General features: G+C 40.9%; 1 protein-coding gene across 2 annotated transcripts in view; it reads left to right on the top strand.

The window, feature by feature from the left end:
- The first annotated feature begins 14,451 nt into the window (after positions 1-14,451).
- Positions 14,452-27,038, top strand: part of LOC132661815 (oocyte-secreted protein 2-like) — a 40,347-nt gene continuing 27,760 nt past the window's right edge. Inside the window, exons 1-2 of one of the 2 annotated variants that reach the window (XR_009602407.2) lie at positions 14,452-14,653; positions 15,094-15,222. The gene's annotated coding sequence lies outside the window, so the exon portion shown is untranslated. The remainder of the gene's footprint in view (positions 14,654-15,093; positions 15,223-27,038) is intronic. The other variant, XR_009602408.2, reaches the window with a different exon arrangement.

Below are 27,038 nucleotides of genomic sequence, written 5' to 3'. Positions count from 1 at the left end.
AAGAACCTGTTCATTTTTATGACACTTGATTTTGGTGCTTTTAGGATAGAAAGACCAATGGGAGGGGCGCCTGGGTGGCTCAGTCGGTTGGGTGTCTGACTTCGGCTCAGGTCATGATCTCATGGTTCCTGGGTTTGAGCCCCATGTCAGGCTCTGAGCTGTCTGCACGGAGCCTGGAGCCTGCTTCAGATTCTGAGTCTCCCCTCTCTCTGCCCCTCCCATGCTCATGCTCATGCTCATGCTCATGCTCTGTCTCTCAATAATAAATAAACATTAAAAAAAAGAAGAAAGAAAAGAAAGACCAGTGGGACCCATAAATTGGATTTGGAGGAAGGGAGGTTCTGAGAATGTATGATCCAGGTGGATTTTCCGGTACCTCATTTATGATTTTCACATCGATGTCTGTGAATGAGTTTGGTCTACAATTGCCCTTTCTAGTATACTCCTTGTCACGTGTCGGAGAAGTTTGGGAAAAATTGGAATTTTTCAATCCCTGAATGTTCAATAGAACTTAGTGGCAAAACCTCTTGTATCTTTCATTTTTCTTTGAAAATGTACCTAGAGTGAAGTCAAGGCCAGGGGACTTGTGTAGGGGAGCAGGAAATCCAGAGTACAAACCTGGGTTTTCTGACTATTCAACACTGACCTTTGGTGGAGGATGAGAAAGTGGACTCTGCATTTAACATGCAGTGGTTTTACAAAATGAACTCAAAAGAAGTAGAGGTGTAGGAAAGTTAAGCACGGAATAACTGGACTATCCATTCAGAGGTGTGTACGTGTTGTGTACAAATGTTTCTCATTTCCTTCCATATACTAGTTCACACCCACAAACCTTACTAATTCAACTATGGTATGGAGGCTTGCATATTTCTAATTTCTTTTGCCTTTCTATTCCTTTCCCATATTTCAAAGCATGACTTTATTACAGATACACGGGGGGAAATGACAAAGGCAAAAGGATTAAAAGGATTAATAGACTGTTACAAAGTTTATGCCACTACATAAGAGGTGCAGACAGATCAACCACAATGTTATGATAGGGACAATAAACTATAAAGTAAAACAACCAATCAGAGCTGTAGATTTCTTTTGACAGTATTTTCCCAGAGCATGAAGGCCAATTTTTATAGTTTTCGGAGCCTTACAACACCCCTTTGAAATTATACTTCCACAAGCACATGGGTATTTGTGGGACACCTTGGTTAACAAATAGAAAAGTCTCAAGTTTCCATAGTACACAGAAACCAGTGTTGATATTCTTAGGAGTGTTTTGGTATGATAGCTTATCAAATCACATTTTGGAATGAGTTTTATGATAAAAAAAGATCTCTCGCATTCTCTTGGTGGCTTCCTTTCTTTTCCAGATTTATTTTTATTTATTATAAAGATTATCCATTGCAAAAGAAGGACCTGTAATTTAATTAGTTAGCATTAAAAAACAAAAAAGCAGGCCTGTCACATTCACTTTAACTAGCAGTCATGGAATAGGGAAGAATACTTTATTTGATAGAATTTTAAGGTGCACCTGGGTGGTTCAGTTGGTTAAGCATCCTGACTCTTGATTTTGGCTCAGGTCATGATCTCGGGCTTCATGAGATGGAGCCCCACATTGTGCTCTGTGCTGATAGTGTGGAGCCTGCTTGGGATTCTCTCTCCCTCTCTGTTTGCCCCTCCCCTGCTCATACGTGCATGCTCTCTTTCTCTCTGTCTCTCTCTTAAATAAATAAACACTGAAAAAAATTTAAGTGTACAGTATAGTGGTTTAGTATTTTAAGACGTTGTGGGGTATCTGGCTGGCTCAGGTAGTAGAACATGTGGCTCTTGATCTCAGGGTCACAAGTTCAAGCCCCATGTTGAGGGTAGAATTTACTTTAGTGTATGTGCTGCTGAAGCAAGCACTAGAATTTACTTTTTTTTTTAACGTTTATTTTTGAAGGAGAGAGAGAGACAGAGCGTGAGTGGGGGAGGGGCAGAGAGAGAGGGAGACACAGAATCCGAAGCAGGCTCCAGGCTCCGAGTCATCAGCACAGAGCCCGATGCGGGGCTCGAACCCACGAACCTTGAGATCATGACCTGGGCTGAAGTAAGATGCTCAACTGACTGAACCACCCAGGCGCCCCTAGAATTTACTTTTTAAAAAGTTGTGGAACCATCTAATTATGTGATTGTAGGACATTTTAGTCACCCCCAAAAGGCACCCCATACACATTAGCAGTCACTACCTAGTCTCCCTTTCCCCTCGCCAGTGGCATCCACTGATCTAATTTCTCTTTCTATAGATTTTCATATTCTGGACGTTTCATACAAATGGTATCAGGTAATACATGGCCTTTTGTTACTGGCTTCTTTCACTTAGCATGTTTTACAAGTTTATCCATGTTGTAGCTTGTATCAACACTTAATCCTTTTTACGGCTGACTGATGTTTTATTGTACGGGTATACCGCATTTGGGTTGTTTCCGCTTTATGACTATTATGAAGAGTGCTGCTCTGAACAACTGTGAGCAAGAGTCTAGGTTTCCAATTGTCTTGGGTAAATACATAGGGGTAAAAGTACAGACCCATACAGTAACTCTATATTTAAAGTTTTTGAGCAGCTGCCAGACTGTTTCCCAAAGTGACTGTCTCATTTTGCATGCAGTGTAGGAGGGTTCAGTTTCTCCACAACCTTGACAATGCCTGTAATTTTCTTTCTCTTTTATGCTAGTAATCATGGTGGGTGTGGAATGGTATTTGATGGAGTTTCAATTTGCCTTTCCCTATTGACTATGGTATTGAGCATCTTTCCATGTACCTGCTGGCCATTTGTATATCTCTTTGGGAAAAGGCCGTTCAGATCTTTTACCTATTTTTTTTTTAATGTTTATTTATTTTTGAGAGAGAGAGAGAGTGCAATTGGGGTAGGGGCAGAGAGAGAGACACAGAATCTGAAGCAGGCTCCTGGATCTGAGCTGTCAGCGCAGAGCCCAACGCGGGGCTTGCACTCACAAGCCGTGAGATCATGACCTGAGCCGAAGTCAGACGCTCAACCGACTGAGCCACCCAGGCGCCCCTCTTTTACCTATTTAATTGCGTTATTGGGTCTTTTTTTTATTGACCTGTAAGAGTTCTTCTTCTGTCTGGATACAAGTCCCTTTTCAGATAAATATTTTATACCATTATATGGGTTGTCTTTTCACTTTATTGACAGTGTTTTCAAAAGCACAGAACTTTAAAATTTTGAAATGCAATTCATCTTTTTTTTTTCTTTTCTTTTCTTCCTTTTTCGCTGTATCTGCTTTTGGTGTCCTGTCTAAGAAACAATCACTTAATCCAAGATAAGGAGATTTGTGACTTTCCTGTTTTCTTTTTTCTTTTTAATTTAATTTAATTTAATTTAATTTTTTTTGAGAGAGAGAGTGAGAGTGAGTGCACAAGCAGGGGAGAGGGGTAGAGGGAGATCTCCTTACCCTGAGATCATGACCCGAGCCAAAATCAAGAGTCATATACTCAACCAACTTAGCCACCCAGGCGCCCCATGACTATGCTAAGAGTTCTATGGTGTAGGTCTTTGCATTAGCAATTTGAGAAATTTTTTTTTGTTACTTTCTTTATTGAGATATAATTGACATATAACATTCTATTACATTTAATCAAAAAAAAATCTAACAATTTCAAATTTGTCTCTGTTGCGAAATGCTCACCACAAGCCTAGTTAATATCCATCACCATATAAGGTTATAATGTGTTTTTTACTTGTGATTAAAACTTTTAAGATTTATGCTTAGCATCTTCCAAATATACAGTACATTATCATTAACTATAGTCACCATGCTGTGCATTACATCCCTATGGCCCATTTATTTTATAACTGGAATTTCGTAGCTTTTGACCACTTCTACCCATTTCACTCTCCTCACCCCTGCTTCTGGCAACCACCAATCTGTTCTCTGCATTTGAGTTCACTGTTGTTATTTTAGGTTCTATGCTCAAGTGAGATCATACAGGACTTGTCCTTTGACTTATCTCATATAGCATTATACTAAGTGCTCAAAGTCCATCCATCTTGTGAATGGCAAGATTTCCTTCTTTTTTATGGCTGAATAATATTCCAGTGTGTGTGTGTGTGTGTGTGTGTGTGTGTGTGTGTGTATGCATATATCACATCTTCTCTGTCCATTCATCCCTTGATGGATACCTGGGTTGGTTCTAAATCTTGGCAATTGTAAATAATGCTGCAGTAAACATAAGTGCAGCTATCTCTTTAAGATATTGATTTCATTTCCTTCGGATAAGTACCCAGAAGTGGGATTGGGTCATATTGTAGTTGTATTTTTAATATTTTGAGGAATCTCCATACTGATTCCCATAGCAGGTGTACCAATTTGCATTCCTACCAAGAGGCCACAGGGTTCCCTTTCTTTTTACAAACGCTTGTTATCTTTTGTGGGTTTGTTTGTTTGTTTTTTTTTTTTTTTGATAATGGCCATCCTAACAGGTGCTAGATGATATCTTATTGTGGTTTTGATATGCATTTCTCTGATGATTAGTGATGTTGAGCACCTTTTCATATGCCTGTTGGCCATCTGTATGTCTTCTGAGAAATGTCTTATCAGGTCCTCCACCCATTTTTAATCAGTTATTTGTTTTCTTGCTATTGAATTGAGTTCCTTACATAGTTGGATATTAACCTTAATCAGATACATGCTTTGCAAATATTTTCTCCCATTCTGTAGGTTTTCTCTGCACTCTATTGTTGATGGTTTCCTTTAATGTGCAGAAGCTTTTTAGTTCGATGTAGTTCCACTTACGTACTTTTACTTTTGTTGCTTTGTACTTCAGGGGTCCTATCCAAAAGATCATTGATCAGACCAATGTCAAGGAGTTTTTCCCTGTTTTCTTCTATGGTTTCATTGTTTCAGGTCTTACATTTAAGTCTTGATTCCTAATACATTTTGAGTTGACTTTTATAGATGGAGTGAAATAAGGGTCTAGCTTCATGTTTTATGTTGAAAACCAGTTTTCCCAACACTACTGGAGACTGTCCTTTCTCAAGTGTATGTTCTTGACAACTTCATGGAAAATCAACTGACTATAAGTGGGTGGATTTATTTCTGGGTTCTCTATTCTGTTCCTTTGGTCTATATGGGCCTGTTTTTATACTGGTACCATGCTGTTTTGATTAGTGTAGCTTTGTAGTATATTTTGAAATCAGATAGTTTGACTTCCAGCTTTGTTATCTCTGTTGCTTTGGCAACAAAGCAATATCATATGGTATTTTGTGATCCCATATGAATTTTTAGTTAGCTTTTTCTATTTTTGTGAGATACCATTGGAATTTTTATGGAGATTGCACGGATTCTGTAGATTGCTTTGGTTAGTATGGACACTTAAATAATATCAATTCTTCCAACCCATGAACATGAGATATGTTTCCATTTATTTATGTCATCTTTGATTTATCAATATTTTATAGATTTCAGTGTAAAGATCTTTCTGTCTTACTGATTAGATTTCTCTGAGTATTTTGAATCTGAAATACTGGAGTATTTTATTATTTTTTATATGTATATATTCAGACAGAGGATCTGAAGCAGGCTCTGTGCTGACAGCAGAGAGCCCAATGTGGGGCTCAAACTCATGAACCATGAGATCATGACCTGAGCTGAAGTCAGACACTTAACCAACTGAGCCACCTGGGGGCCCTGCGTATTTTATCAATTTTGATGCCATTATAAATGGAATTCTCTTTCCTTTTCTCTTCTTTTCTTTCTTTCAGAGAGAGAGAGAGAGAGAGAAAGAGAGCAGAGGAGAGGGACAGAGTGAGAATCCCAACAGGCTTCACACTCAGCACAGAGCCCACAACCCTGAGATCATGACCTGAGCCGAAATGAAAAGATGCTTAACTGACTGAGGCACTTAGGCACCCCGGAATTATCTTCTTAATTTCTCTTTCAGATAGTTTGTTGTTAGTGTATAGAAACACAATTGAATTTTGCATGTTGAATTTGTACTCTGCAACTTTACTGAATTTATTTATTCTAACAGTTTTTTGGTGGAGTCTTTAGGGTTTTCCATATAAAAAATCACGTCATGTGCAAACAGAGACAGTGTTACATCATCCTTTCTTCCTTCTATGTGCCTTTATTTCTATTCGTAGGCTACTTCCTGCAGGGGTGAGCTTGAGCCTGAGTCTCAGGGGGTTGGTATGGAGACTGGGGTGGGCTGGGAGCCTGGGTCCTTGGGAGCCATCTTGGAGGCTGGGTCTTTGGGGGCTGTCCTGGTGGTGGTACGGACATGGTGCTGGGGTCCATGGTGAAGTCTGGTTCTCACTTCACTCTCTTTTCCCCAAAGGGAGGGTGCCTGTGTGCTGGCTGCATGGGCTTTATGGGGTGGGTAATGGGGTAATGTGATATTGTCTTATCTACTCTCTTAAATGCATCTTCTTATTTCTGTGTTGCACGCAGGTGCTGTACTCCCTATCTGGAATCTTTAGTTCTTGTGATAGCATTTTTGCTATTATACATGGAGCTGTTTTCTTACTTTCATTCCCAGATTGTTCAGTTACACAAAAATCAATTGCATTTCTATAAACTATCTTCTACCATGCAACATTTGTGAAGGTGTTTATTCGTTCTAATAGATTTTTTGGTACACATCTTACATTTTTTCATATACAAGATGTGCAAGGATTTTGCATTTACTAGGGCTAAAGGTGGTTATAGTTTGTATCTTCTCTCCCTCATATCTAGCATTTGAGATGAATCCATTGCCTTCATACAAAAAATATTTCTACTTACTATTTCCATCATTCTTTAAAAGTCCAAAGCCCACTACCTCCTGAATGGGAACCAGAGGCAGACAGTAGTGACCCTGAAATGAAAGTGAAAAAAAAAAAAAGCTTTTCCGTGGATTTTTTTTTCCTCCCCAAATGGTCTGCTTTGTCAGGAAGTTGTCTAAATCTTATACATTTCCTTACATATTTTTTAGTTTTTGGAAGACAGTGTTATAAAAGAATACAACTTTGATAAATAAGTAGGGTCTAGGTAGGTAACATAAATCAGTAAGTAAGGAATGATGAAAATGGAGTCATCCTGGAGAGCCTAACGTAGTTTTTGAGGGTATATTCCATACTTGACCCAAACCCAAATGTTGTAGATCTTTTGGTTTTCAAGAGAATGCAAAAGTTTTCAAGTTCAACATGAAGTTTCCTGCTTTTTAATGTTGGCTACTAATTAATACATTAAAAAAAAGGAATAGTATCCAGATCAAGCCAAGTTAATCTCAGTGGGTCACCAGCCTTTGATCTTTGATCTGCACTGCTTTCCCCCACACTCAGCTCCACTCTGGGAATGTTGGCTTCATTGGGCATCTTGAAGATTCCATTTCCCTAAGGAGCTCTAGGAGTCTATGACCTTTCTTAAAAGAACATGTAACACACAACATCACATCCCTTGCCAATCATTCACATTGTACCTTGCAATTTCTGATGCATAATTCTTTTAAGAGATTGGTCACGTATGGAGATGGAATTCGGTTTGCTTACTTTTCCTGACCTATTACCCCAAATATACATATAAGGAGCTCTACATACTCCAGATAGGGCTCACCTTTGGAATCTTCCAGGAGATTGGAAGCCCCCATGCCATTCTGGCTTGTAGCTTGCTCATAAAGGACATTGCATTACTTAGGGAAAAATGTAGTCAGGCATACTTCAGAAACATCTGATTTAGGTATCTAATCCCTCCAAACACTGGCTGACAGAGTTTAGTGACAGGAAGCCATCAGCTAATATTTGAGATAACGTCTCTCTTAAATTTAAAAAGATGGGACAAAATAATTTTTTTCTGGTGGTAGGCTTAATATCTGAACCCTTTAAAGGAATTGGCTTTGAATAAGTAAGAGAAATTTAAATTAAAAATAGTAAGAGAAATCAATAAGTTGTCCTATTAAAAGTAATAAAACTCACTAAAATTAATATATTTAACATATATCCGTATGGTCAGTCCAATCAGGCTGCCATAACAAAATGCCGTAGAGTGGGTGGCTTATAAATAACAGAAATTGATTTCTTACAGTTCCAAGGCTGGCAAGACCAAGGTCAAGGTGCAGACAGAATTGGTCTTTGGTGACGGTCCAATTCCTGGTTCACAGATGACCCAAATGTGTTTTGACAGTGTCTTCACATGCGAAAGGGGGAAGGGAGTTCTCTGAATCTCTTCTATAAGGGCAGTAGCCCCATTTACGTGGGGTCCACCCTCATTTACCTAATCACCTCCCGAAGATCCCACCTCCAAATATTATATTGGGGATTAGGTTTCAACATATGACTTTTGGGGGAACACAAACATTTATTTATGATACATATTAGACAAAATACACAATATGCATGATATTTACTATATATAGTATGCCAATACACAAAATAATCATAGACATAATAAATACATATCCTGTTATCAGGAGTTACAAATAGCAGAAGTTCTTGTCACAATAGCAAACAAATAGTGGAAAATAAATATGCTGCACCTTTAATCAGGAAATCTTGAAAATCTGTAGAATATAACATAAGGCTTGACTAAAGAGAGAATGCATTGCTACTGGATAAGAAACTGTAAATATGCCAATTTTCCTTTAACAAATCTGAAAATTTTGTGCAATTCCAATCAAAATACTAATAGGATTTGGGGGGGGGGGTGGAATCTAATAACATGATTATAAAGTTGATCCAAAAAAAACAAACATGGTAGAAGTTCCAGGAAGCAGCCATTAAGGAAAGGAATGGGCATGCCTGTGTTTTGATAACATTTTACTTATGGGATATAGATTGCCAACCCCTGATGTCTTTTATTTTTTAATTTTTTTGACATTTATTTATTTTTGAGAGAGAGAGAGACAGACAGAACACGAGCGGGAGAGGGGCAGAGTGAGAGGGAGACACAGAATCCGAAGCAGGCTCCAGACCGTGAGCCATCGGCACAGAGCCCGACGTGGGGCTTGAACTCACGAACCGTGAGATCATGACCTGAGCCAAAGTTGGCCACCTAACTGACTGAGTCACCCAGGCGCCCCTGCCAACCCCTGATTTCTATCTTTCCTTATTTCATGCATATTTCTGTTAAGGATGAAGCTTGGCATCACAAATTGAGAAATTAGGCCAGGAAAGAATGCTCTGAATTCAGAAGTCAAAGAAGTATTGGTTCCTGATGCTGATTATTTTTACTTAATGTTTAAATTGCAAAACATTAAAAAAATGTTTTAGAGAATTAAATTCTCAAGACACATTTTTAAAATAAAATCCAAGGATGAAAATTGGATGAGATTTTATTTTTGATTGGTGTGCTAATAGTTAAAACCTATTTTATCAAACCATGTCATGAATAATTCAAAATGTAGTCAACCCTTAGTCTGTCTTATAAAGTGTTTAACAATTGTCTCTTCTACTTTGCCAGAGATTGCTCAAATGCTTATTAATCTCGTTTGTTCTTGTTGGCCATACAAGAAAACCTTATTTTCCAGTTTTGGGATTACATGACAAATCTAGGTATGTGCTACGGGCTGAATTGAGCCATTTCCAAATTCATATATTCAAGGCCTAACCTCCAGTATCTCAGAATGTGGTTGTATTTGGAGATAGGGTCTTTAAAGAGGTAATTAATGGAAAATGAGGTCATGTGGATGGGCCCTAATCCAATATGACTGGCATCTGAAATGAAAAGGAGAATAGGACGCAAACATACACACACACACGCAGGGCCATGTGTGAACACACAGAGAAGATTGCAAGCCAAGGACAGAGGCCTCCAAAAAAAAAAAAAAAAAAAAACCCAATCCTGCTGACACTTTGTTGTCAGAATTCTGGGATTCATTTTTTTTTAATTAAAAAAATTTTTTTTAATGTTTATTTATTTTTGACAGAGAGAGAGAGACAGAGCACGAGCTGGGGAGAGGCAGAGAGAGGGGGAGACACAGAATCCGAAGCAGGCTCCAGGCTCCGAGCTGTCAGCACAGAGCCCAATGCGGGGCTCGAACTCACAGACCACGAGATCATGACATGAGCTGAAGTCGGACGCTCAACCGACTGAGCCACCCAGGCACCCCTGGGATTCATTAAAAAAAAATTTTTTTTAATGTTTATTTTTCAGAGAGAGAGAGAGAGAGAGAGAGAGCATGTGCAAGTGGGAGAGGGTCAGAGAGAGGGAGACAAGGGATCTGAAACAGGCTCTGCACCGATGGCAGTGAGCCCAATGTGGGGCTCGAACCCATGAACTGCGACATCATGAACCCGTGCCCCCCGAATTCTGGGATTCTACAGGATAGGCCAATAGAGCTGTCTGTGGTGAACATGTGTTATCCCTTCAAGAAAAGGGAAAAATGACCCTGAAGGTGGTTTGGAGTTTGGCAGGGCTGACACTGCCACCACAGGGCCCAGGGCCAATGAACCAGGGGTACTGTCCTGGTAGGCCCTGAGTACAGAGCATAGAGCCAAAGAGGATTATTCCTAGGCTTTAAAATCTAAAAGGATTTTTTTCCTGCTAGGTTTTGGACTTGCTTGGGACCTGTGATCCCTTTCTTCTTTTCAATTTCTCCTTTTTGGAATAAGAATGTAAATTAGGTACCTTGGGCCAATTCCTGTCTGTGTATAAGTGTGTGTATATAGGCTTCTCCATGCCAACAAGCAATTCTTGGACACCACCAGGATGTCCGAAAATTCAACGCAACTCTGACATTCTCTACTGGAGATAAAATCAGATTCCACGGGTAAAGAAAGGACTCAGTCCCACAGGCCTGTCCTCCATTTCAGGTACCAATTGCAAGCCCGGGGTACCAGTGTTTCTGACCAACTGGCTACAAATTGGAGGCTCTAACGACCCCTTCCTTGTGTTTGATTAATTTGCTGGAATGGCTTTCAAAACTCAGGGAACCTGTTTACTCACTAGGTTACTGATTTATTACAGAAATATTAAAGGATTCAAATCAGCAGCCAGATGGAGAGCTACACAGGGCTAAGTCCTGAACAAAGGACCTCTGTTCTTGTAGAGCCTGGCTCAGTGAGGTGGAACAGGGAAGCGTTTTAGTTCTTCAACCCAGTAGCTCTCTAAACCCTCTCCCTTTAGTTTTTTATGGACGCTTCATTACATAGGGATGATTGATTAACTCCCTGGCCATTGGTGATTGATTCAACCTCCAGACCCTCTCCCTTCCCCAGAATTCAGGAGGTTGGGCTGCAAGTCCCAATCCTATAATCATGATTGTTTCCCCTGGCAACACGCCTACATTCCTAGGTGCTTTGCAAGTCACTTCTTTAACAGGAACCCAGGTATGGTGGTTAGGGTTTTTTTTTATGAATAACAAGACACCTATGCCGCCTTTCCTTCTCTGAAGGGATTTCAGAACCCAAGGACCAGAGACCAAATATTATAACAAAAGATGCTCCCATTGCCCTTATCGTCCAGGAAATTCCAAAGGTTTGGGGAGCCGTGAGTGGGTAACTGTGGATGAAGTTCAAATATATATGAGAAGTATATTTTGGTCATCTGAATGGCCAAATATATAATTCTTCTAATCACATTATTGCAGAAGGTCTATCCTATGCCTGCCCTACTATTGTGTTCTGGAAGCGGATAACTCTTCTGGTTTCACAGGTTTGAAGCTGGAGAGGAATTTTGCTTCAGGATCAATGTACCTCAAGTCTCACCCACACCAGATTTAGATGATGGTCAGATACAATTTTGTACTTAGAGTTGATGGTTGAATGGTTTAAGATTTGGGGGGGGCTGTTGGGCTGGGGTGAATGTATTTTGCATGTGAAAAGGACATATACTTTGGGGGTCAAATGGTGAAGTGTTACAGCCTGAACTGGTTCCCCCCAAATCATATATTTGACTGTATTTGGAGATAGAGTTTTAAAGAGGTGGTTAAGGTTAAGTGAGGTTGTTAGGATGGCCCCAATGCTCTATGGCTGGTGTCCTCACAAGAGGAGGAGATTAGGATACACACACACACACACACACACACACACACACACACACACACACGGGCATGTGTGAAAATAGCCATCTACAGGACAAGGAAAGGGGCCTCAGGAGAAACCAACCCCGCCCACACCTTGATCTCAGACATTTAGCCTCTAGAATTATGAGAACATAAACTTCTGTTGGTTAAGCCACCCAGTCTATGGTACTTTGTCATGGAAGTCCTAGCAAACTAATAAGTATGAGACTATTATTTGCTCTGCTCTGGGATATTTGGCTCTATTATTATGTCCACGGCTCAAAACATCTTTTTTTTCCCCTTTCTATTCTGATCCATAGTATGTATGTATGTATGTATGTATGTATGTATGTATGTATGTATTTAAAGTTTATCTATTTTGAGAGAGACAGAGTGAGTGGGGGAACAGCAGAGAGATAGAGAGAGACAGAGACAGAGAGAGAGAGAGAGAGAGAGAGAGAGGGAGAGAATCTCAAGCAGGCTCCACACTGTCAGCACAGAGTCTGACGTGGGGCTCGAACTCACGAAACTGAGATCATGACCTGAGCCGAAACCAAGAGTCAGATGCTTGACTGACTGAGCCACTCAGGCGCCCCCTGATCCATAGTAGTTAAACAGGGGGGTAGTGAAAGATTTGGGGAATCCTGGAGAATGGGTGAAATGGAGCTATGTATATTATAGTGAACAAATGATTTCTGGAAAGAGTTCCAAATACTACGTACGATGGGGCATATCCTAAATTCAGAACCAGTTCTGTTCAGAGAACATTAGAAAGATTTTAGTTTAATTGTGGACTTGTTGGCCGTGTTGGACCAGTAGTCAACAACCCAGCTGATAGCACCGGCTTTGATAGTCTAGGACTAAACCTTCCTCCTTCTTGGCCACCAGGAGCCCCATTAGTAAAATGAAAGCACTTCCAATGGTTTTTCCTCTCCTTTCTTTGGAATGGAGTCATGTGAGCTGAAGTAGGAAACTTTCCACCCACAACACTAACTTCATTCGTATCCAGCAGTTCTTTAATTTACTCTAAGAGTCCCAAATAGATTAGCTGGATTTCTAGGCTCTATTATTCAGCCTAACTAGCATTAACCACCGACTACAGACCCTGAACAACCAATGCAAACTCAGCTTGCATGTAACAAGTTTTACGGATGATGAGGCACCATAGCACCGTGGATTAAGAAATAATACTGGGGCGCCTGGGTGGCACAGTCGGTTGAGCGTCCGACTTCAGCCAGGTCACGATCTCGCGGTCCGTGAGTTCGAGCCCCGCGTCAGGCTCTGGGCTGATGGCTCGGAGCCTGGAGCCTGTTTCCGATTCTGTGTCTCCCTCTCTCTCTGCCCCTCCCCGGTTCATGCTCTGTCTCTCTCTGTCCCAAAAATAATTAAAAAAAAGTTGAAAAAAAAAAAAAAAAAGAAATAATACTTAACCCACGAAAAGAAAACACATTTTATTATGATTCCTTCTGAAGTTAAAAGCAGAGGCAGACCCTTCTAAATAAGGGATCGTAAAACAACAAAGGGCCATTCCATTAAAAACCAAGCCCTCTAAAACATTTAAAAATGTATGAGAACACACAGGATCCTCAGACAGGATTCCAGCTGCTCCCATGCAGTGTCCCCGGCACAGCTACAGGGATTTATATCTGCTTCCAAGTTCTCGGGTGGAGAGAGACAAGCTGTGTGATTTTTTAAGCAGCAAAACTGCACATGAAGGTGGTTCTGCAAAGAGAAAAGGAGCCAGAATCTGCTCCAGTGTCATTCTCTACCATTTGCCCCCAAAGGCCTAACATTCCCAAGTCACAGGGAGGGATGGTGAGGGTAGGAAGAAAACGGTAATGTTTGGGGTCATGTCCTAAAAAAATTAATATAGGAGTTGTATATGTCTAAAGATGTAAGTATTTTTGCTTTTTTTTATCGGTGGAATATATCAGAGAAATGTGGTATATATCTTTTTTAAAATAGCATATGTAACCTATCCCATTAATTTTTTTTAAATGTTTATTTGTGAGAGAGAGAGCACACACGTGAGAGTGTGGGGGAGGGGCAGAGAGCGAGGGGGACAGAGGATCCACGATGGGCTCAGCTCAGTGCTGACAACAGAGAGTGCAATGCGGGGCTTGAGCTCACGAACCGTGAGATCATGACCTGAGCCGAAGTGTGACACTTAACTGACTGAGCCACCCAGGTGCCTATCCCAAATTTTAAAAAGTGCTCACCACCTCTAGCTTATAGCTTTTTCTCTTCATGGAGAGCTACATCCCAGGTTAGTAACACATACTAATGTATATATTCAGGATTTTCCTCCTCTGCTGTCTGGGAAGGAAAATCCGTATAATTTAGGAAATGTCCTCCCTGACAGCCATTTAATCCTTTCAGGACAGAGTCCGAGCTTAAGATATTTCTGAGTGCACATTCTCGTGGATTATTACCTCATTAAATTCCACATTCTATGATTTTAGTATTAATTTTAAAACATGTATATTTAAAATTCTCTTAATATTGGTTTTGGTAAGGATGTTTCCTCCATTGCCTCATCCTGCTTGGATGAGTCACATGGCTGATGCCAGTTAATGCCAGACAGACAGCGGCTGCCAGAAAGATCAACACCTCTAGTAAGCAAGGAAGCATGAACCAGCCCTTCCTGAACTGGAAGCACAGGCATTTACACAATTTCCCGGTAAAAATCGTATTGTTTGTGGTTACAAAATATCCATGGACAGCATTAATCTATGTGCTTTAAGTAAGCTCACCTTCCCTTTCCTGTTGACTGTCTCTCCAATGTATAAATTTGCTATTCCTGATCTTTTCTTGAGGCCACCTTGTTTATTTGCATCGTTCCCTGTGGTTATTCCTCTAGGAGCTGGGCGGCTATAGAAGGGAAAAGCAGATAAAGAGAGAGGGATGGAATTAGGGTCCTTGCAAGTCCTGGTGACTGAGGTTTAGAACCTGAAGCCAGGCCCTTGACCCTTACTTTTCCTGCTTTGGCATCAGTACCCTTATCCCCTGATGGGCCAAACAGTATGAAATGTTTACATCCTGTTCTGTTTTAGAAAGTGAATTATTGGGGCGACTGGGTGGCTCAGTTGGTTAAATGTCCAACTCTTGATTTTGGCTCAGGTCATCTCATGGTTTGTGAGTTCGAGCCCCTCATCAGTTCTGCACTGGCAGTGTGGAGTCTGCTTGGGATTTTTCTGTCTCCCTCTCTCTCTGCCTCTCCCCTGCTCACATTCTCTCTCTCTCTCAAAAGTAAGTAAACATTTTTTTTTTAAAGAAAATAAATTATTAGTTTAAGGACTGGACCTAGTAAGCTTTATATACAAGAGGGCCCTCCCAAATATGCCACCACATTTGCTATTACCTGATGAATAATCACTAATTCAAAACTTAACAATCTTAGATGATTGTAAAAAGTAGAGTCTCAATGAGCCAATAGGAGTCCTATCCCACAGGTCACAGAGACATTTGAAATATTTAACATTTAAAGTCAAAACGAGTATTCTAGTAAGCTTCCCTTCTCTCCCCAGCCCATCAGTGTTCAGTACTCCCATCCCCTGTGGGTGAATCAGGACCTCTAATATTCCCCGTTGGTCTTGGCTAAGAGATAACATAGTTTGTAATTCGGACTATAAGTATAATGAGAACAAATTGATTTCTCAGTCTAAGAGCTTCCGGGTAGATGGTGAAGTCAGACCTAGTCCTACACGCAGCTCTACACACACTGTAGAGAATGAACAGACACAGTGATGGCACCAGCCACTGTGTCCTGCGTGCGTCTTATGAGCAAGAGCTTTTCCAGTCTCTCTATGTGCGTCCTCTCATTAAATCTTCCCTGTAAGACGAGGAGGCTGAGGCACCGAGTTATAAAGTAACTTCCCCAAAGTCACACTGGTAACAAGTAGCACAGCTGGGAGGTCAAGAGCACAGAATAAGAGGGCATCAAGGGGGTAAGAGTCTCACGAGGGTCTGGTCCACCATGTCATAGTAACTTGGTCTCTCAGCTGCAGTGCTCCCACCCTGCCTCCCCTAAGCAGATAAAGGCAGTTGAGAGAGCCTGAAACCACTTGGGCATTCTAGACTTACTGGAAGACAATGCAGGCCACAGGTATGGAAGCTTCAAGATCTGAGAACTTTGACCTAAAGATGATTTCAGATACAAAAAGGATACGCTTTCCTGGGAGGACCTGAAGAGACAAAGAGAGAGTGTAAGTCAGCTTAAAGATCTTGTTAGGAATTCATGGCTCAGTCAACAGCTCTAAAAAGCAGACACATGCACGCAGAAAGGCATCTTCCCAATGGGGAAGAGGGCTCTTTCCTAAGTGGCCAGAAGAGTTAACACCTGGTATAGGGTTTGGCTCATAGGAGGCGGGAGCACCTGCTACTTGAATTTGAACCATATTGCCTCAAAGTTATTATCTATAATTATCAAGGAATGGTTTATAGAGGCGCCTGGGTGGGTCAGTCAGTTGAGCAACCAACTCTTGATTTTGGCTCAGGTCATGGTCTTGCGGTTGGTGGGATCAAGCCATGTCAGGCTCTGTGCTGGCAGGGCACAACCTGCTTGGGATTCTCTCTCTCCCTCTCTCTCTTTGCCTCTCCCCTGCTCGCATGCTTCCTCTCTCTCAAAATAAATAAATAAACATTAAAAAAAGGGTTTATAACCTCTTTTCTTGAGAAACTTTTCTTTAGATTCTAAGAAGCTTTGAGTTGCTGAGCATGACTTGTGAATAGTAGATGAGGAAGAGATACATCTAATTATAAAGAGCATTTTATGTATTTAAAGGTTTTTAAGAATGTTTATTTATTTATTTTTTTCAGAGAGAGTGCGTGTGTGTGTGAGCAGGGGAGCAGCAGAAAGAGAGGGAGACACAGAATCTGAAGCAGGCTCCAGGCTCAGAGCCCAATGTGGGGCTGGAACTCATGAACTGTGAGATCATGACCTGAGCCAAAGTTGGATGCTTAACCAACTGAGCCACCCAAGTACCCCTAAAGAGTACTTTAAATAGGTTTATAGGTTCTTAAGAAATAACTTTTTTCAAGAAAATATGAAAAATGTAGTATGGACAATATAAAGATTAAATCTCATCATCTAGAGATTGCCACCATGAGTATTTGTGCATTAAAAAAAAATGGATTCTCAATATTCATTTAACGTAATTGAAACTCTCCCATTAGCTTACCTGGCCCCACCACTAACTGTTATCAACATCCTCAGATTTTTGTCAGAACATGAACATAATATCAAAATTTGTTTTAAAAAGACACTAAGTCTTAGTTTTTTGGTTTTTGAATGGAGGAGAGGACATTCCCTCAGGGTTTCTCACAGGGGTTGGGTGGAATGAAAGGAGTTATGTGTGGTGGCAAGGCATCAAAGTTTTCTATGAGGCTTTCCAACTCTCCACACTCCTTCTTAGACTGATGCTCTTGTTCTGCCCATCCTGACCGCCCCCTCCCCCAGGTGGGGGGCCAGATTCTCTCGGGGGAGCTGAGACATCAGGAGATGGCTTGGGCAGTCATTTGTAGACACCATATGTGTCAACCACTCACACCTTTCCTCCATTTGCCTGCAGCCAGGAAAGACTGGCTGTGTCTTTTTTTTTAAAATTAATTAATTAATTAATTAAAAATTTTTTTTAATGTTTTTATTTATTTTTGAGAAAGAGAGAGACAGAGCATGAGCAGGGGAGGGGCAGAGTGAGAGGGAGACACAGAATCTGAAGCAGGCTCCAGGCTCTGAGCTGTCAGCACAGAGCCCAACACGGGGCTCGAACTCACAGACTGTGAGATCATGATCTGAGCTGAAGTCGGACGCTCAACCGACTGAGCCACCCAGGCGCCCCTAGACTGGCTGTGTCTTAAGGCTATAAAAATGTATAGGCATCTGAGGCCTCTTGGTTAGCTTTTATACTACAGAGCAGGGATGGACAAACTTCTCTAAAGGACCAGATAGTAAATCATTTTGGCTTTGTGGGCTCTGTGACCTCTGTCCCAGTGATATAGTGCGAGAGTAGCCAGAGATAGTAAGCAAATGAAAAGAGGTTGAGCTGGCGATGTTCCATCTGAATGTTCCAACTGAATGTATGGATGCTGAAATGTGAATTTCATATACTTGTTGCCTATCACAAAGTGTTATGCTTCTTTTGTTATTTTTTAATCATTTAAATTTAAATCTATTCTTAGCTCACAGACCACATAAAAGTAGATAGTGGGCCAGATCAGGCCTTTAGGCTATAATTTGCTAACCCCTGATATAAGGAAGGAGGGAGAGGAAGGAGACAAGGGAGGGAGGGAGACAAGGGAGGGAGGGAGACAAGGGAGGGAGGGAGGGAGGGAGACAGACGAGGGAGGGAGGGAGGGAGGGAGACAGACGAGGGAGAAGAAAAGCCTGTCTCTAAGCTTAGGACAAATTCTATGTCTTGTTTAGTCACTGCTGACTGACAAGTAGAAACCGTTCCTTCTTCCCTTCTTTTACTTCCCAGGGCCTAGGTGACATTTGGCAAAATCAGCTCAGCTTATTAGTAGGGAAAAACTAAGAAAAATCCACAACATGCAGTTTGTGAGGCTGAAAGTCTTTAAGAGATTTAGTTAAGTAGCCAGATACCTAATTACCTCAATCCTGATGTTGCAGTCCTTGGGATGGTACCGAAACTCATAAAATCCTGGATGAACTGAGGTGACAGGACATCGATCTCCCAGAAACACTTCATCAGGGGCCACAGGTAGATCGTTATGAAATGCAGTTGACTTAACCCTGGCCAAGAACAAAGAGGGGCTGCATCGTACATACACTGTTGAGAGGTAGAAAAGAAGAAGTGTCCGATGATATAGTGGTACCATGGAAGGTCAGGGAAGCTCAGAGTCAGTTAACAGTATACAAGGCATCCCTGTTGGTCGGGGAGAATATATTTTAGAGGGGATGATCATAGTCTTACCTTCTCCCTTGAAACACTACCACCAAGAAGAGTCCAGGTGATCATATCCATGGATGAGAATTGACCCAAACAAGATTGTAGATGCCCCCTTGTGCAGTTCTAAGTGAAAGGCCATTACCACTGTGGCATTTATATTAGTAATTACTGGCAATGGTCTGCCTACCCTCATTTCCAGTTTAAAGTTCAAGAAAGCAAAGCCTATGTTCTAAATCTTAATATCTGCATTTAATCTTGGTATTTTCTGAACCAAATACAGTTATTTGATCAAACTAAAACTAACAAAATTGGTATAGAAACGTAGTGATTGTAGCTTAACCAGGTGTAACTTTTTGATACTACTTTTCTCTTACTACTAATTGGATCTAGTAATTATAATTGTTTCAAATATTGTCCTCTTTGCATAAGAATATAAGCTCCATAAGAATGAAGCTTTGGTCTGTTATGTTTACTGTTGTATTACTTAGAGCCAAGAACAAGCCCACAATCAATTCTCAATATGTATTTGTTGAATGAATACATGAACAATACTACCTGTTACTGAGAAAGAGGGAAGATTGTGCAGACCCTCCCTGATCACAACGGGCTGTGTTTGGGGAGAACTGAAACGGAAGTAGAACTTAGGACGTGTGGTGAAGAGAGGTCCCCAAAGATGAAGTTGCCTGGATGTTGCTGATAAAGGATTGGAAAGAGCTGGTGACTTCAAGAGGTATTATGCCCAATCAGCCAAAGACAATTGATGCTATAATATTATTAGTTGAAGCATTAAAGGTCGCTAGCAGTCAAGAAATATAGGTGGTGAAATATAAGATCTGGTAGTTAAATCCCAGAGTAATTTGAGACTGCTGATAATTTAGAGGATTAATTGGAAAATCTGAGAAAGGAATTATGTGCTTTCTTCAGGAGGCAAGCATAGAACCACTGGAAAGTTAACCTATAGTTAGGTTATAGTTATAGTATAGTGGAGTAAATTGTTCATAGTCTTAAAGCCATCTTTAGCTGCTGGCCATTTCCAACCACTGGAGAATCTCAGTAGTAAAATCATAAACGTGAGTTCACACAAAACCATTGGCCTGTCCATTCTCCCTTTTTGGTTCATATATGGTGGGTAGACTAGATATTCTCTTTTTAACAGAGGGTGACTCAGGCATTAAGTCATTTGTCATTCTGGCCAGTGAGATTATTTCAATTTTTTGGTTTTAAGTTGTCTATGTTCTTTATATATTTTGGATATTAACCCCTTATTGTATAAGTCATTTGCAAATATCATCTCCCATTCGGTTGGTTGCCTTTTTGTTTTGTTGATGATTTCCTAGGGAATATGGTCAGTGATATTGTAATAGTGTTGTTTGGTGACAGGTGGTATCTACACTTGTGGTGAGCATAGCATAACATATAGAGAAGTTGAATCACAATGTTGTACACCTGAAACTAATGTAACATTGTATGTTAATGATATGTCAATAAAAAAAAAAACCAAAGAAATGTAAAGACACTGGTTAGTGACTTCCAAGAACAGAAAGATCAGTGTGGTTAGAACATAATGAACCATGGTGAGCACACTGTGGGGTAAGCAGGATCTGATTTATGATTTTAAAATTTCATTCTAGTGGGTAGAAGGAGAGGAGGTTGTTGGAATGGAGTGTCATCAGGGAGAACGGTTACAAGGATATTCAAATAGACCAGGACTAGTTGCTGGCAGCTTGGACTTGAGTTTTTGTAGAAGAGATGGACAGAACCAGTGGGATTCTAGAAACATTTTGGATGCATGTGCATGTGGGGCTAGGGAAGGAAAAGTGAGACTTCTAAGGGAATCTGGATAGATGGTACTACTATTAACTAAGATGCGGAAAACTGGAGAGAGGCAAGTTTGAGATTTTAAAAAAATGTGTGCATTTCATTTTAGACTTAAAAATTTAAAGATAAATATTGTATATATAAGTTAATATGTTGTATAGATAGTTGGAAGAGTTCAAGGGAGATAATAGTAATAGTGGGAAGATCTCAGAGAGCTTAGCATATGGACGATATTAAAATGAACTCATGTGGTAGGAAAGAACTGAAGGATCTTGCCAAATTTTATGAGAGTTAATTTTGTCCACTATGAACATGTACATAAAGTGACTTCACATTGAGTCCCAATTGTGGTTAGAATCAGGTAGTTATAAAGTCACTGGCTCTTTACTAAAATGTTATTGTGGAGTCAACTACAGCGATTGTTAAAAAAACAAGTTCCTTGGCAAAATTCTCAGAATGCCAATTCTTTGTGGAATGGGCCTCAAATGTCTACATTCTTATGTCCCCCTGATTTTCCCTATATAAAAAGTCTTAAAAAACAACCGTGGGAGGGGTACCTGGGTGGCTCAGTTGGTTAAGCATCCGACTCTTGACATTGGTTGAGGTCATGGTCTCATGATTTGTAAGATCAAGTCCTGTGTCAGGCTTTGCACTGACAGCATGGAGCCTGCTTGGGATTCTCTCTCTCCCTCACACTCTCTGCCCCTCCCCTCCCGTCTCAAAAAAAAAAAAAAAACACTTAAAAAAAAAGTACTGTGGGATACAGGATCTGTGTCTATCAGAATTTTGAATTAGTCTCTGCAGCTGTGAGAGATCATTTATTTTTTTCTCTAGAAATAGCACTAAGAATCTCCATCCCAAAGTCCTTATGTGTATTTCAAATAATTGGATTCTAGGGGTAGACTAGACTCTGTATCTTGAAAATGTATTGGGATATAACTCTCTTGGCCTCATTGTCAAAATTTCTGCTACAAATAATTCCAATTACTGGCATCTTGGTTCACCAAGTGGAAAAAGTAAAGGTCCCTCTGAAATAGCTAAGGAATCCAGAGATAAGCATTTGATACATATACATATACTGTGAATGTGTTTCTCTTTTCCAGGGTTCTGTCCAGGCATCTTTCTCCATGGCTAAAGCCAAGATAACGTTTCCATCTCAGATACACTGGAAACCTCTTCTATCTAATCAACCAACCCCATTTCCCTTATAGTATGATAAGGATCCTTAAAGGGGGTAAGGGTGTTGCAGGGCAAAGGATGCTACCTGTGGTAAAGCCAGCTGGGAGACAAGGCATCCCAAGCTCAGTCATCTAAAGCAGATCACTTAGCATAGACCCTTAGTTATTAGCAACGTAACAGCAGATTGAAACATTCAGATTTGGAAAGTGTAAGAATTAGCCTCCTCGTTGATCATCAGTTACCCACTATGTTTTCTATTACCCTATAAATACCTGGCTGTTCTCCAGAACAAGTCCAAAACACCGCATAAAGGAGGTGCAGCCCTCCTAATGCCAGGAAAAACTTCATCTGGCCAGCACCCAAGGCAACATCGGTTTGGGGAACAGGAAGTTGTGAGAGGACCAGCTGCTTTGTGTTATTATAACTGAAGCCTGTCAGGTGTCCACAATAATCCATCATTTGGCGCAGCTTGAAGAGAGCCTTTACTCATTATTATAAATAAAACCTCCTAAAATGTAGCATTTATTATTACTAAAGATTCATAAGGCGATTAGAGTAAAATGTATTGTTTGTTAGCACTGAGCAAAATTTATGTAGTTGTGTATTAGGGTTCTCCAGTGAGGTAGAACCAAATGGTACGTATGTTTGTATGTATGATAAGGAATTGTCTCATGTGATTATGGAGGCTAATAAGTCCCAAGATCTGTAGTTGGCAAGCTGGAGACTCAGGAGACCTAACAGTGTGGTTCTAGTCCAAAAGCTTGAGACCCAGAGAGCCAGTTTTGGCTTGAGTCTGAAGGCAGGAAAAACCAGTATCCCAACCTGAAGGCAATGAGGCAGGAGGAGTTTCCTCTTACTCAGACTCTGTTCTGTTGAGGCTTATCCACACTAGGCAGGGCGTTGTGCTTTGCTCAGTCTACAGAGTCAAATGTTAATCTCATCCAGAAACACCCTCACAGACACCCAGAAGAACGATAAGCCAAATGTCTTTACACCCTGTTCTCCAGTCAAGATAGAATTCACTACCACGAGCTGCATGGTCATATCATAACATTGGTCTCTTCTCTAAAGATCAGGTGCCTTTTCTGTATAATCTGTATGGTCTGCATATGGTATTGGAGACAGGTTATTTAAACAGCAGAATTAAAAAGTCATGAATGTTTTTCCTGGAAGTCCTTAGATGAGCAGGCATCAGACAGGGGGCTCTGAGTGAGGTTTATGTGCAAGGTGAAATACAATTTGAGTCTGTTTCACCAGGGTGGTTGTAGGCAAGCTCTGGAATTTTAAAGAAAGAATTGAACTAAGGAGTAGTTAAGGTTCCACAGTAGTGTTCTGGGGGTAGAGGGGAGGAGATACAATCATATAAGGGACAGTAGTTGATGATGTGTTGCAATGTGACTTAGTGTGAAGAGGTAAAAGAACAACGGAGGTACCATCTGCAGGAAGGGAGAGCAGATGGGCCATGGATGACTAAATGGGAGGAAATGAGGGATAAGAGGCAAAACCAGTTAATTCTGAGAACCCTCAGATTATATTTTCGAGAGAGAAGATAATGATGTGAGTTCATCGATTATTCAACAGTATTAATCAGACCCAAGGAAAAGATAGTATCTAGGGCCAATTGGAACCATTCATTCTCAGCTTTTAGCAACTAGCCTAGGAGTTCCGTTGTGGCTGGGGTGTAGGGGTACAAGAGTGTGTGGCTCCAGGGGTCCCAAACAGGCTGGGTTTGCCACCCACTGCTGACAAAATCCAAAGGCAGAGTAATGAGTGGCCGTGAAGCAACAAAGCATTTATTTCAGTGAGGCCAACACCGCGAAGACAGCGGACTAAGGTCTCAAAGACTATCTCCAAAGTGCTAAAAATATTTCCAGGTTTATATAAGGAAAATGTGGGGCAAAGGTCAGTGGGTACGTGCAGGTGGGCAGTGAAGGTCAAATAGGTCACTGTCTTGGAGTCAATCACAGGCGTTTTCTCCCTGGCTCAGCTCAGTCCTTATTGTGTGAGGGGGTTGTTTCGGTTCCCATCAGGGGATGCTTTGCCCTTAGGGTCTTCTGCCTGAGCCAAGAGACAAGCTGGAATGAAGAACACAACTAGAAAGGCTCAGGTCAAAATGGAGGCAGGTGAAGCCATCTTTTACCATGACTCATGGTCATCGAGAAACCACCCTTTCAAACTATCAGCTAAACTGTACTCCTACACCTGAATCTTGCCCAGAACATGTCCAAATCAAGGAAACATGTAGAAGGTAACTCCACAAAGGGCTTCCTTATGCTAGATCACAGGTTAAGAACCTCTCAAGCAGTTGGAATTTGATAGAGCTGAGAAGCCTGAAGTCGGTTCATGCATAATGGTACACTGACATGTACATGATCGCTTCATTAATCTGGAGAACAAAGAGAAAGCTCTCCACACACTTGAAACTCCATATTCCTGAGACCTGGAGTATAGACCAAGGAAGTGGAAGCATTTTGAGTCATCTTTAGACCATCATTAGGACTTTTGAAGATGTTGTCCATAGGGTAGCCTTCATCCTTATATAGTGGTTCCCAAAATGTGGGCCCTGGAGTGGCAGAATCAGCATCACCTGGGAACTTGTTACACATGCAGATTCTTGCTGTGTTTTAACAGGCTCCCCGGGTGATTGTGATTCATGATAAAGTTCAAGAGCCTCTTTACTTTGTGGAGGGCTACCCTGTGCGATGATTTTTAGGAATACTAAACACACTGATTGAGCTGCTGAGGGACTAATTATTCACTGTTGTATCTATCCACCTGGGAAAGCTGAGAGGCCTAGCTTCCTCTGTTTCCAATTTTTGACAAAATCTAACTTGGTGATTATACTTTTTAAAGAGATTTCAAGGGTCAAGTTAATCACACATTGTGATCATTGGCCGATGCAAGACCCCCCCCCCCCCTTGATTTAACCGATGTAATCAATCAATCCTCCATCAAAGCTAACTGTTCTAATGTATTGGATGAATATCTTTTGAGTCCAGTGTGAAATGTGGGCTGTTTTGTTTGCATAAATCCCTAATTACTTTAAATGGCATTATTGTAGATACCTCATTCTGTCTCAGGACTTTACCCTTCCTGTTATGTCTAGATATCCATATGGCTGGCTACTTGCTTACTTTGTCTCTCTCTTTTTTTTAATGTTTATTTATTTTTTGAGAGAGAGACAGAGTGTGAGCAGGGGAGGGGTAGAGATAGAGGGACACACAGAATCTGAAGAAGGCTCCAGGCTGTCAGTACAGAGCCCAATGCATGGCTTAAACCCACAAACCATGAGATCATGACCTGAGCCAAAGTTGAATGCTCAACTGACTGAGCCACCCAGGTACCCTTTCTTGTCTCTTTATTCACGGCTATCTTTCTGTGAGTCCTTTTCTCTCCACCCTACCTAAAATTTCACACATTAACATTTATATCCCCCTTCTTTATTTTTTCCTTCTTAGCACTAAACACATACTATATATTTTACCTATTTTGTTTTTCTTATATATTAGGATGTCAGGTCAAGAAGGGAAGAAATTTGTCTTTTTTTAAAAAAGTTAATGTGTTCTTAAGGCATAAAACAATACTTTGCTCTTAGTAATCTCTTAATATATACTTGTTAACTGAATGAATGGAATTGTGGCACTGTAACTCAAGTGCCAAATCACTGATGTTTCTATTTCAAATACAATTGTGTATAGAAAAATACCCATTTTGGGAGCTGAAGTCAATTGTTAGTACAGAGTACTCTTGGAGTATACCTGGCCTGGGCCTCTTCAAATGTACAGGTTCTAGAAATTATGCATTTTTGTATTTGTCTGTCTACCTATTCAGCCACACACGTTTTTGTGGGTGGAGGTCTATTTTAGAATCTTGGCTTCCGTGCATGATTCCCAGCAGATTTGGGGGGCGGGGATACAGAGGTTTGGACTGCTCCTTGAATGGCTTTTATTTACATTGGGAAGAGCTGTAAAAATAAGATAAAGGATTGTTGCAGGAGAAGATGGTAAGGGTGGGGAGATGGTGGGGAGTAATATTAGGAAGTGGAGTTTCACAGTTAGCTGGTAAAGTATCAGGAACTTTAGCCCTGGGAACATAGGGAGGGCTATGCAGGGGCATCTCTTTATAGGGGTTGCCGATGTTGCAGAGCCCAAGAAAGCACTTAACCCTGACATTGTAGCCTGCAATCCTATACAGGCATAGCCCAGGAGAGACAATCAGAGGGAGGAGTCAGAGGTAGTGAGAAGAAAGCAAAGGAAAAGAAGACTTTTGAAATGGAAATGGCTCTCCTTGCAAGGCAAAAAGGTGGTCACAAGAAATAATGCAAGGAAGCAGGCTCCCACACCCAATTTCTTAATGCCTGAGCTCTACCTAGGGAGGTTTGCGGAATCTAGATCTTGCCCTGGTGGACTGAGATCAAGATGTCCTGTACCTTCACTGAGAAATGCAGCTGGTTCCTTGTGAAAACGACAGTAGAAAGAGCCTGGACCATGATAGCTTCAGAGAGGGGCTTTCTCTTGCATGAATTCAGACTAATTGGATGTGCAAATTGAAAATATAATATCACTTTTCTTTTTAGTGTTTTTATTCATTTTTGAGAGACAGAGAGATTCAGAGCACTAACGGGGGAATAGCAGAGAAAGGGGGAGACACAGAATCCAAAGCAGGATCCAGGTTCTGAGCCGTCGGCACAGAGCCTGACATGGGGCTCGAACCCACAAACCATGAGATCATGACCTGAGTCAAAGTCAGACGCTCAACCAACCGAGCCACCCAGGGTCTCACTTTCTATTCATTCTCTTCCATGTGATCTTACTAGCCATGTTACTGCACACAACCAGCACCCATGTTCAACAGCTGGGTGTTAAATAGCTACTGAGAACAATACTGGTCATAACCTTCCCCCAGGCTCCCACCTTCTTGGTAACTCAGCCCCATAGCATGGAGTGCTAAATTAGAAATGCAGTAAACACAGATATACCATAAAATGTGTCAGTTTTTATTCATGGGTTTGTGGCCACATTGAAAGTTAAAAATACAAATGGCCTCTTCTCAAAGACATCGTGAAAGGGATTACAAAATGAATTAAAAACATGTAAATATATAAAAACAAAATGCCACATGACTGGGCTGGGTTACTTCCGTGTTGCTGCTGAATGTCCA

The sequence above is a fragment of the Panthera onca genome, chromosome D1, assembly GCF_046562875.1.
Source record: "Panthera onca isolate mPanOnc1 chromosome D1, mPanOnc1 haplotype 2, whole genome shotgun sequence".
NCBI classification, from domain to species: Eukaryota; Metazoa; Chordata; class Mammalia; order Carnivora; family Felidae; genus Panthera; species Panthera onca.
The sequence above is the reverse complement of the archived record's forward strand: the minus strand, read 5'-3'. Positions and strand labels throughout refer to the sequence as shown.